The sequence below is a fragment of the Podarcis pityusensis genome, assembly GCF_964106645.2.
Source record: "Podarcis pityusensis genome assembly, chromosome: W".
Lineage (NCBI taxonomy): Eukaryota > Metazoa > Chordata > Lepidosauria > Squamata > Lacertidae > Podarcis > Podarcis pityusensis.
The window spans coordinates 17,339,152-17,351,471 of record NC_138045.1 but is presented as its reverse complement, the minus strand read 5'-3'; the positions used below and the strand labels follow the sequence as shown (position 1 = coordinate 17,351,471).

Genomic DNA, 12,320 nt, shown 5'->3' with positions numbered 1-12,320 from the left:
ATCAGGATCCATCAGCCTTCGCAGGGGAGGAGTGGGAAGTCAATCTTGGCTTTCAGAGCATAGTGATCAGACCATGGCATTTCCACAGAGGGGAGCATGGTCACATCTATGCCAGCACCAAAGATCAGATCCAGCGTGTGGCCTGCTTGATGAGTGGGGCCCAAAACAAACTGGGAGAGCCCTAGTGTTGCCATGGAAGAGGTTGGAAAGAGGAAAAATAAGTAGATACACTCTTCTGGCTGTGTGTTATCCTTCAGCAGAAATGAATTTTAAGTGTCCAGTGTGTTGGAAAAACTTCTGAATTCAAGTGCCAGCTTTTGGCTGTGCTTTGCACTGAACCATAAGTCTCTCTTTCTGCCCCTTGCAGCCGGGTGGTTCGCAAATCCATTGCCAGAGTGCTGACAGTCATTAACCAGACCCAGAAGGAAAACCTCAGGAAGTTCTAAGTTCTACAAAGTGAGTTTGAAGTTTCTTTTAAATTTTACTTTTCTGTGGCCCACCCTTTTTCTTGCAGTTGTTTTTGGTGGATCAAGGGGGGGGGGGACTCCCAGTGAAAGTGTTGGCAGCATGTTCATAATGGGTTGCATCAAATGTTGGTCATACTCAAAAGAGCACATGTCAGGGATCGGTTTGCAAGGGAGGGGGGAGAGACAGGAATGTACAGAGAGCCTCCCCCTCTGCTGAGCAGCTGCACTTCGTCAGAGTCGGGGGAGGAGAAACTTTCAGGAGACATGGAAGATGAGAGAGAAAGAGAAGCCCAAAGGCTGCTACCAAAGAGAAAAGAGCAGTTTCTGTTGCTTAGTTTTCCACGTAAGGAAAAGAAGAGGGGGGCTTCTGGGGGTTTTCTGCTGGAGGGGGAACAGGCGAGGACCACTTCCGGATACTGCTAGCGATTGAGGCAGGCATGTTTTTAAACCTCTGCACTGTACATAAGTTTTGCACTCAATAAATCCTGTAAAAGACAGGCTGGGGTCCCGGGCTGTTATATTCGCAAGCATCCACATTCCGTTCTGACAGCTATTCAGAAGTCATTGCCGGCTGCTTGTGAGGGAGAGAGACAGTGGCGTGATGGATGAGGAGGCAAAGAGGCAGTTCACAGCTCAAAAGAAGAGGAACGAGGAGTTGGAACAGCACACGCAGGAATTGAGAATTAGACTGGAGGAGCACAGGAGCCAGGACCAGGAGGGGAGGACTGTTCCGGTGGGGAGAAAGGTACTTTCCTTGGTCAGTAGGTTCAATGGCAACCCCCAGAAGTATTTGGGCTTTAAAACTGAGATTAGATATGCCCTGGATTTGCAGAGAAATGAATTTGCCAGCAATGCACAGAGAATTGCTTTTGTGGTCAGTCACTTGGAAGGGGCGGCTAGAGAATGGGTGAGGCCCCTTATTGCCACCGATAAGGATGCACTCTGGGACCTGGGGAAGATTTATGAGGCTATGGATGCCATGTTTACTAATGAAAGCCAGACTGATGTGACTCAGCAGCAATTACCGGATTTGAAACAAGGCAGTTTGACTGTCTGCAATTACTGGTCGCAATTTGCGATGCTTGTGCACCAGCTGGGCTGGGACTTGAGCTCTGAACCAGTGCAGAAGCTTTTTCTTTTTTTTTTTTTTGAATAATTTTTTATTAAACTTTCCACCGTAATAACACAAACCACAAAGCAAAATGATGCACAAAAACAGAAAAGGAAAAAGAGGAGAGAAAAAAAGGGAGGGGGGAAAGGGGGGAACAATAAACAGACAATAATAACAAACTTAATTCTTCACAAATCCAACTTTTTAAACATCTTAATTGACTTCCTCAAATCCCTCCTATAATGGTATGGGGTTGCTCGTGCGTAAGTTGCCGCCTCTCATGGCTATGTTGCCTTGTTAAACCTTTCTGTCTGGACAGCCCTTCAATTCGTGGCTGCCTCAGTCGCTAGCAGAATCCGTCAGTGGGCGTTTCTTAAACCTTTTCCAACATAAAAGTTGTTTGACACCCAGTCTCCTCCTACTTTCTCTGCGCGGAAGTCTCCTGCACAGGGAGGGCATGGGTAGCGGAGGACCAGTGCTCTCCCCGCTGGTGTCCGGTGAAGAGTCTGGGAGCCCTCTCTCCGATTTCCCCCATCTGCCCCTCCTTATTCCTGGTGTTGCACTGAATTGCTTCCCCATCTGCTGAGCTGCCTCTCTCCCTGCTGGGCCCTTCTCCAGCATCATTAGAGAGCCTCCCCTCCACCTCTAGCTCCGATGTCAGTTCCCTGACACCTCCCTTCTGAGTTTCCTTGTAACTTAAAAGTAACAGCTTTCCAATATCATTATTAAACTAAAACAATTTCCAAGTATAGTCATCTTATTCACTTTTCTTGACATTCTGAATCCCATTTATTTAATTATAACTTAATTTGTCCTAGGCCTATTTGTTTCTTTCAAGTAATTTCTAAATTTTTATATTACAATATTTGTTCAAATAGTCCTTAAATTTCCTCCAGTCCTCTTGAAACTCCTCTTCTTTCTGGTCACGGATTCTTCCAGTCAGGTCAGCTAGCTCCAAAAAGTCCATCATCTTCATCTGCCAATCTTCCACTGTTGGTAGTTCTTGTGTTTTCCAATTTTTAGCAAGTAATATTCGAGCGACCGCTGTGGCATACAAAAATAATTTAACATCTTTCTTGGGCAATTCTAAACCTGTTATTCCAAGGAGAAAGGCCTCTGTTTTCTTAATAATAATAAAAATATTTCAACATTTTTTTCAGTTCATTATAAATCTTCTCCCAGAAGTGTTTCACCTTGGGACAAGTCCACCACATATGGAAAAAAGTACCTTCCATTTCTTTACATTTCCAACAAAGATTATCACTTTTGTGATAAAGCTTTGCTAGTTTTACAGGGGTCAAGTACCATCTATACATCATCTTCATAATGTTTTCCTTTAACATTGTACATGCAGTGAACTTAACCCCTTTCCTTCATAGCCTTTCCCAGTCCTCCAACATTATATTATTTCCCACATCTCTTGCCCAATCAATCATGACCGATTTAACTTGTTCATCCTTTGTATGCCACTCCAACAACAAACTGTACATTTTAGACATATTCTTATCATTAGTATCTAACAACTCCGTTTCCAATTTGGTTTTTTCTGTTGCAAAACCATTTCTCTTATCCATCTTACACAATTCGTTAATTTGATAATATTGCAACCAATTCACTTTATCTTTAATTTGTTCAAATGGTTTTAATTTAAAACCTTCCTGATTCTCTAACAACAAATCTGAATACCTCAACCATTTGTTTTCCATATTTAACTTTTTTTGGGCCTGTGCTTCCATTGGTGAAATCCATTTTGGTGTTTTTCTTACTATGAGATCTTTGTATCTAGTCCATACATTGTATAACGCCTTTCTAATTACATGATTCTTAAAACCACTGTGGGCCTTTACCTTGTCATACCATAAATATGCATGTCATCCAAATCGATTATCCAGTCCCTCCAAAATCTAACACATCATCATTCTCTAATTGAATCCAATCCTTGATCCAGCAGAATGCGGCAGCTTCAAAGTATATCTTCAAATCTGGCAGGGAAAAGTCCCCTTTTTCTTTTATATCTGTAAGCAATTTATATTTAATTCTAGGTTTTTCCCCCTGCCAGATAAATTTAGACAATACCTTCTGCCATTCTTTAAAACATTTAACATTATCAATGATTGGTAAAACTTGAAATAAGAACAACATCTTCGGCAATACATTCATCTTAACCACTGATATTCGGCCCATCAATGAGAGTTTTAGGTTTGACCATACCTCAAGATCTCTCTTGATTTCATTCCATAATTTTTCATAGTTATCTTTATAAAGATTCAAATTCTTTACCGATAAATTCACACCCAAATATTTAACTTTTTTTTCCGAAACAAGGCCTGTCCTTTCAAAAAGGTTTTTTCTTTCCTCATTATCTAAGTTTTTTTTCTAAAACTTTGGTTTTGCTCTTGTTTAATTTAAATCCTGCTACCTGCCCAAACTCTTGAATCAGCTCCAGTGCTTTTACTGCACTGGTTTCTGGATCTTGTAAAGTTAAAACCAAGTCATCAGCAAAGGCTTTTAATTTATATTGCTTGGATCCTACTACAATGCCTTTAACCTCCTCCTCTTTCCTCAACATGTTTAAGAAAACCTCCAGAACAGAAATAAATAGCAGAGGGGAAAGCGGGCACCCTTGCCTGGTTCGCTTCTCAATTCTGATTTCCTCTGAGACCACATTATTACCTATGATTTTTGCTTTTTGTTCAAAATAGCATTAATACCATTAAAAAATTCCTTGCCAACCTCAATTCTTTCTAGGTTTTTCATCATAAATAACCAAGAAACATTATCAAAGGCCTTTTCAGCATCAATAAACATTAACATTGCTTTACAATTTCTTTTCGCTTCCAACCTTTCTATTATATCAATTATATTTCTAATGTTATCTTTCATATGTCTCCCAGGCAGAAATCCTGCCTGGTCCTTATGTATATAATTTGATAGAACCTTTTTTAATCTATTGGCCAAAATGTTTGCGAAGATTTTATAATCCACATTACGTAATGAGATTGGTCTATAATTTTTTACATCGGATCTATCTTGATCTATTTTTGGAATCAGAGTGATAAATGCATCTTTCCAGGTTTCAGGAGCTTTGTCCCCTCTTAGAATCTTATTACACACATCTGCCAAAGGATGAATTAGCCAATATTTCAATATTTTATAATATTTTGGAGAAAGCCCATCCGGTCCCAGGGCTTTGCCTGACTGCATCTTATTTATTGCCATCTCAACCTCCTATCTTGTAATCATGCCATTTAGTAGGAACCTTTTATCCTCGGGAATTTTCTGCATTTCATTTGCCACAAGAAATTGCTCAGTTTTATCCTGATCTTCTTTACCTTTTTTATACAGCTGTTTAAAGTGTTTCTGAAAACATTTTCTTATATCTGCAGGGTTTTCCATAGATTTTCCATCAGATACAATGTTTGTAATAGTACTTTGCTTCTGTCTCTTTTTTAATTGCCAAGCCAACAATTTCCCACATTTATTCGCAGATTCAAAATTTCTCTGTTTCATCATTTTAATTTTCCATTCTATTTCCTGGTTAATAATTTGAGAAAATTGAATCTGCAATGCTTTAATTTCTTTTGGAATCTGTTGACTCTTCGGCATTAATCTTAAACTCTTCTCTTTATCTTTTATTTGAGACAGAATTTTCTCTTTTTTCTCATTCTGTATCTTTTTCCTTATCGAGTTCTGTTGTATGTGGAAACCTCTCATTACTGCCTTACTTGCATCCCAAATGACTCTTGTTTCAACCTCTGTGTTCATATTTAGTTCAAAATAGTCTTTTAGAGTCTTTTGGGCCTTACTAATCATCTGTTCATTCCTCAACAACTCATCATTCATCCTCCATCTAAAGGAACCCTGCAGGTATAATTTCATCTCCAAAACCACTGCATTATGATCTGAGCAAGTCTTAGGACAAATTTCTGTTTTAGTAACCTTAGGAACCAAGTCTCTGGATACCCATAAATAGTCAGTTCTCGAGAAAGATTGATTCGAATTTGAGAAAAAAGTGAATTCTCTCTCCATTGGATTTCGTAGCCTCCAAATGTCCGACAAATCGTATTTATCAGTCATATCAAAGAAAATCTTTGGTAGTCTGCCAGAACCTGGATTTTTCTGTCCCTGTGTTTTATCCATTAATGTTGATGCTACTCCATTCAGGTCTCCCATTAAAATCAATTTGTAATCCATATAATCCATGAGTTTTAAGTCCAGATTCTTAAAGAATTCCACTTTGCCATCATTTGGTGCATAAATTCCCAGCAAAAGAAATTTATCGCCTTGTGCCGTAATTTCAACTGCAATGTACCTCCCTTCCTCATCTTTAAACAACAATTTGGGGTTCCATTTTTCTTTAACGTAAAAAACCACGCCTCTTTTTTTCACTTTGTCGGATGAAATAAATTCCTGCCCAAGTTTCTTATTTTGGAGAATTTTCCTATGGAGTCTTATAACATGTGTTTCTTGTAAACAAATTATATCCAAATTCTGTCTTGCCAGTACATGATAAACTTGATTCCTCTTAAAACGTGAATTTAGACCATTCACATTCCAGGAGTAGATTTTCAAAGACATCCTGATTTGTTAGGGGCCCACTGCCCCTGCCCCTGATGGAGAACTTTCTAATCCAAGTTCTTTTGTGTTTTTCTCCAGAAATCTTTCTTTCCGACAGTTGTTATTCTTTGTTTCCTTCCTTGAAATTTAAAAGATAGTCCTTCCGGGAACTCCCACCTGAAGAATATGTTCTTTCTTCTTGGGGCACTGGCCAAATCTGTATAATTATTTCTCAGGGCCAAAAAGTATGTTGGAATATCTTTAAACAGAATTATTCCCTTCTCATCTATCTTTAAACTTTTTTTATAATGGTGGCCTAAGATAATGTCTCTCTGCTCTTTAGTTTTAAAAATCACCATTCAGTCATGTGTGATCTTAGTATCTTTTTAGGTCCAAATCTGTAGGCCTTGTCAATCCAGGAATTTAATTCTTCTTTTGAGAGGCCCCAGTACGCTGCAAATTCTTCAATTAACCAATCCTTCAAATTATCCCGCTCTATCTGGGGTACGCCCCTCAATCTCAGATTACATTCCCTCTGTTTAACTGAAGAGACGCAATTGAAATTTGAGATTGTCGCTGAATTGCCTCTAATTCAGCAATTCTCAGTTTCCAAATGCGCCAGTCTTGACTCATGTGCTGATACATCTGAATTAACTTGCGTCAAATCTTGTCTTAATTGAGCAAAGTCACTTTTTAATTCCTGTATAGACTTTTGATTTCCTCTTACTTCTGTTTTAATTTCCTGAAGCAATTGCAACACAGAATCCTCAAAAGATGGTGACTTAGAATCCCTCCTTGCTTTGGTTTTTGTTTTCTCTGCCCTCTCTCCTTTCTCTCCCCCATCCATAACTTGCAATTCTTTTGTTCAAGGTCAATCTCAAACACAAAGGGGAGATAAGGAGACAGACAGTTTCTCTTCTCAAGCCTCTCCACCAGTCTTAATATACAAGTCAGCAGTCTCTCTAACTTGTGATCCTTTCTTAATTCCCCAGAAGTTAATAACACAGTCACAATTTACAATTTATATCTGGGGGTAGGGGTACTGTTTAAAAGAGAAAGGGAAAAGAAAAACCTTTGAGTTCGGGCAACTGCAGTTACTTTTTCCCCCAAGTAGGAAAACGAAAGTTGAAAGTGTCCTTTCCTTTTCGACATCACAATGGAGTCTAGTTCTCCCCGACTGAGTAGTCCGCTTCCACAAAGAAAATACCTCGTAAATCCAAACTGTCCGCAAGGATGAAAAAAGTCTGAAAAGTATCTTCCCCCTGCTAGAAGGAGGAATACAAAGGTTAACTTGAAAGTCTTTAGAAAGTCGTAAATTTTAGATCGCGGCTTCGGCTAATGTAGCTGTTTTGTCTCTTAATCAGAGGAAGGGGCTGACCTCTGTGTGGTTTTTTTTTTAGACCCCTGTCCTTTAATAATAATAATAATAATAATAATAATAATAATAAATTTTATTTATACCCCGCCCTCCCCAGCCGAAGCTGGGCTCAGGGCGGCTAACAACAATCAAAATAATCCAACATTCTAAAAACCTTTCATTATAAAAATTAATTAAAATCAAATTGATGGCAACCATTAAGCAAAATTCTGTGCAGATTGCCAGAGGAGGGGGTCAGGCTGCGCCCTGACCAAAGGCCTGGTGGCCTTTGCTCTTTCTTACAGGCCCTGCGGAAAGATGTCAGGTCCCGCAGGGCCCTAGTCTCTTGTGACAGAGCGTTCCACCAGATTGGAGCCGCAGCCGAGAAAGCCCTGGCTCTAGTTGAGGCCAGCCTAACCTCTCAGTGGCCTGGGATCTTCAGGATGTTTTTATTTGCAGACCGTAAGTTCTTCTGTGGGACAGAACAGGAGAGGCGGTCCCGTAGGTACGGGGGCCTAGGCCGTATAGGGCTTTAAAGGTTAGCACCTTAAACCTGATCCTGTACTCCACCGGGAGCCGGTGCAGCTGGTATAGTACCGGATGAATGTGATCTCGCAGCAAAGACCCCATAAGGAGTCTCGCCGCGGCATTCGGCACCCGCTGGAGTTTCTGGGTCAGTCTCAAGGGCAGCCCCACGTAGAGCGAGTTACAATAATCCAGTCTGGAGGTGACCGTTGCGTGGATCACAGTGGCTAGGTCAGGGCGAGAGAGATAAGGAGCCAACTGCTTAGCTTGGCAGAGATGAGAAAATGCCGCCTTTGTTATAGCTGTAATCTGCACCTCCATAGAGAGGGAGGTATCGAAGATTACACCCAAACTCTTAACGGACGGTGCTGGCACTAATTGCACCCCCGAAGAGATGGGAGTTGACCCCCTCAATCCCATATCGCCCCGTCCCAGCCAGAGGACCTCTGTCTTCGAAGGATTTAACTTCAACCGGCTTCCACGTAACCATCCAGCCACAGCTTCCAGACATCTGGTCAGTGTGTCTGGGGCCGAGTCAGGATGGCCATCCATCAACAGATAGAGTTGGGTGTCATCGGCATACTGATGGCAACCCAGCCCAAAACTCCGGACATGCTGGGCGAGGGGGCGCATAAAGATGTTAAAAAGCATCGGGGAGAGAATCGCACCCTGAGGCACTCCACACACCAAGGAGTGGTGCGATGACAATTCCCCCCCAAGCGCCACCCTCTGTCCCCGACCAGAGAGAAACGAGCGCAGCCATTGAAGGACTGTGCCCTGGATCCCCACGTCGGCAAGGCGGTTGTCCAGGAGTTCGTGATTGACCATGTCGAAGGCTGCTGACAGGTCTAGAAGAATCAGCAGCCCCGACCTGCCTCGATCCAGCTGCCTGCGGAGATCATCTGTTAGGGCGACCAGAGCCGTCTCGGTCCCATGACCAGCGCGGAAGCCGGACTGGAATGGATCGAGAGCCGATGTTTCATCCAGAAACCTACCAAGCTGTTCAGCAACCGCTCTCTCAATCACCTTACCCAGGAATGGAAGATTCAAAACCGGTCGGTAATTGGATAGATCTAAGGGATCTAATGATGTTTTCTTTAAGAGTGGGCGCACCACTGCCTCCTTCAGTTCCCCTGGGAATATCCCAGTGCCAAGGGACAAATTGATGATATCCCCTAGGGGGGGCCCGCACCTCGTCTGGACACGCTCTAATCAGCCAAGACAGGCACGGGTCGAGAGGACAGGTGGTGGGCTTTCCAGCTCAGAGGAGTCTGTCCACATCAGCTGGGGATATCCGGTCAAAGTGGTCCAATACTGGACCCGAGGACAGTCGAGGGGCCTCCAGTTCCTTTATTGTATCCAAATTGGCAGGGAGGTCATGGCGGAGCAACAGGACCTTCTCCGCAGAAAAGCTCACAAATGCCTCACAGCTGTGTGTCAAACTGTTATTTAAATTTGGCTGTCCTTCAAGGGACGTTAAAACCTAATTATACTAAATAATTGCGCCGGGCGAGAGCTAGCGGAGGCAGTGGAGGCTGAGAAGTAAGACGACTTAGCGGCCTTCACTGCCATCTCGTAGGTTTTCATAAAAGCCCTATAAGATGTTCTTGAGGCTCCGCCACGGGCACCCCGCCATACTCGCTGTAGCCGTCTGAGGTCCTGCTTCATTTTCCAAAGCTCCTTGGTAAACCAGGGAGCCCGGTTTGGGCTCGCCACCTAAGCAGGGTGGGGGTGGAAAATCAATCCTGGCTTTCAGAGCATAGTGATCAGACCATGGCACCTTCATCGAAGGAGACATGATCACATCTATACTGACGCCAAAGATCAAATCCAGCGTGTGGCCTGCTTGATGTGTGGGGCCCGAAACAAACTGGGAGAGCCCTAGTGTCGCCATGGAAGACACCAGGTCCAGAGCCTGTGAGGAGGGAGTGGCATCAGAATGGATGCTGAAGTCCCCCAATACCAATAGGTTAGGGAACTCCAAGGCCCAGCCGGCCACCACCTCCAGTAGGCCTGACAGGGTGGCTGCTGGTGCGCTAGGTGGCCGGTACACCAGCCAGACAGCCAAGCTCACCTCAGAGCCCCACACTAGGCCAACACATTCAATGCCGGGGATCGATGGCGATGGTAGAGCCCTGAAAGGACAATCTTCCCGGATTAATAATGCCACCCCTCCTCCCGGCCCACAGTCCGCGACTGGTGGAGGACGGAGAAACCCGGGGGCGCCATCTCTCGTAAGGTAACTGTTGCCCCTTCGCGCACCCAGGTCTCCGTCACACAAGCCAGGTCGACCCCCTGCGAGGTAAAGAAATCTCGCACGGTGGCGGTTTTGTTGCCCATAGACCTGGCATTGCACAACACCAGTGACGGAGGTGAGTAATCCTTGCTCACCCTACCCTCGTCCCTCGGGATGGGGCGTAGATTGGAAGGGGTACATATCCGTATCTCGATCCCCTTCGCCTATGACATCTGCCCCCACCGCCATACCTCCCTCGCCCCACCACGGTAACAATCCCAAGCCTCATACCAACCTCCATTTACAAAACAGAAAAGCAAACCAAACCAAAAACAATTGTAGCAAACAAAACCAATCCCCACCCCACTCAATACCCAACCCCAAACCAAAATAAAACGGAACAAAATAAAAATACATCAATAAAAACCACCGTTCACGGTGGTACAACAAAGTAAAAAGTAAAAACCCCTTTAAAACACATTTGCTGCAGCAGCACCAGTGTCCTTAAAGCTGTAGCGGTGGTGAGTGTGGGCCCCGCCCCCTAGGCCTGGTGGAGTGGGCCTACAGGAGGGAGCGGCCTTCCCCAACACCCACGGTGCAGCAGCAGTGTCCCAGTGCCTCAATGAGGCCTCTTAAGCTGTGGCGGTGGTGAGTCAGTCTGGGCCCTGCCCCCTGGGCCAGGTGGAATTAGCCTGAGGAGGGAGCGGCCTTCCCCACTCACGGTGCAACAACAGCAGCAGTGTCCCAGTGCCTCAATGAGGCCTCTTAAGCTGTGGCGGTGGTGAGTCAGTCTGGGCCCCGCCCCCTGGGCCAGGTGGAATTAGCCTGAGGGGGGAGCGGCCTTCCCAACTGACGGTGCAGCAGCAGCAGCAGCAGCAGCAGCAGTGTCCCAGTGCCTCATGAGGCCTCTTAAGCTGTGGCGTTGGTGAGTCAGTCTGGGCCCCGCCCCCTGGGCCAGGTGGAATTAGCCTGAGGAGGGAGCGGCCTTCCCAACTCACGGTGCAACAACAGCAGCAGTGTCCCAGTGCCTCAATGAGGCCTCTTAAGCTGTGGCGGTGGTGAGTCAGTCTGGGCCCTGCCCCCTGGGCCAGGTGGAATTAGCCTGAGGAGGGAGCGGCCTTCCCCACTCACAGTGCAGCAGCAGCAGCCCAAATGGATGTCCAAATTTTTAATTTATTACTCACTCTTTTCCAATCAAAGTTGCTTGGAGAAATTGGCCGCTCACTATCGCCGGACTTGGAGCTTAATGCAATGAAGGAAGTGAGTCTATTCCCAAGTGCCTCCGTCTCCAACCCCACCCGCTCTCGGAGCCCTTATCAAGAGCTTACCAGGGGGTGAGGGAGTCGTTACAGGCACCCGCAGGAATACCAAGTCTTCGGAATGCTCAATCTGAGGTTTTTAAGGGGTACCGCGTCGCTCTAGTGGTTTTCCCAACCTTCAAAGCACCGGTGCTCTTCCAAGCGAAAGAGCGCACCCTTCCAGCAGAACGGGCAGCCAACACGGAAGTCAGTGCAGAATCTTTTTAAGGCAGGACTGAATTCAGACGTGAAGGATGAGCTTTCAAGGGGTCCCAGACCCAAGAATATGGACGAATTAACTAAGTCTGCCTTAGCCATGGGTGTGCATCAGGAAGCCCATGTGCTGGAGAGGAGGGAGAGCAGGGGGGGCGTTTCCATGGCAACTGAATTCCTGAGATGCCAGCAGGGGTTTCCCAAGGTCGTGCTCAGCCAGAGCCTATGGAAATCGATGCAGCCCGTGCACGGGAGCATCCATGGCCACACAATGGAGGTCCATGCTTTAACTGATTTGGGAGTGAGTGCCAATTTTTTCAGCAGGGCTTGACTTTCCTCTGCAAGTTACCATGATTGATGGTAGGGAGTTATGGGGGGGAGTCATGCATCAGGCCCCTCCCATGAGAATGTGGATCTCCACGCACTCCGAGACCATCACCTTTCACGTGGCCACCTTGGCAGGGCCACCCATTATTCTGGGGATGAGTTGGTTGGCCTTGCATGACCCAGTGGTGTCGTGGCACCAGCGATCCCTGACTTTCGGGTCAACCCACTG

The 12,320-nt window shown here is 45.2% G+C and overlaps 1 long non-coding RNA gene across 1 annotated transcript in view; it reads left to right on the top strand.

Moving 5' to 3' along the window:
- The first annotated feature begins 323 nt into the window (after positions 1-323).
- Positions 324-12,320, top strand: part of LOC308467795 — a 62,885-nt gene continuing 50,888 nt past the window's right edge. Inside the window, exon 1 of the long non-coding RNA XR_013981289.1 lies at positions 324-446. This is a non-coding gene — a long non-coding RNA (uncharacterized lncRNA). The remainder of the gene's footprint in view (positions 447-12,320) is intronic.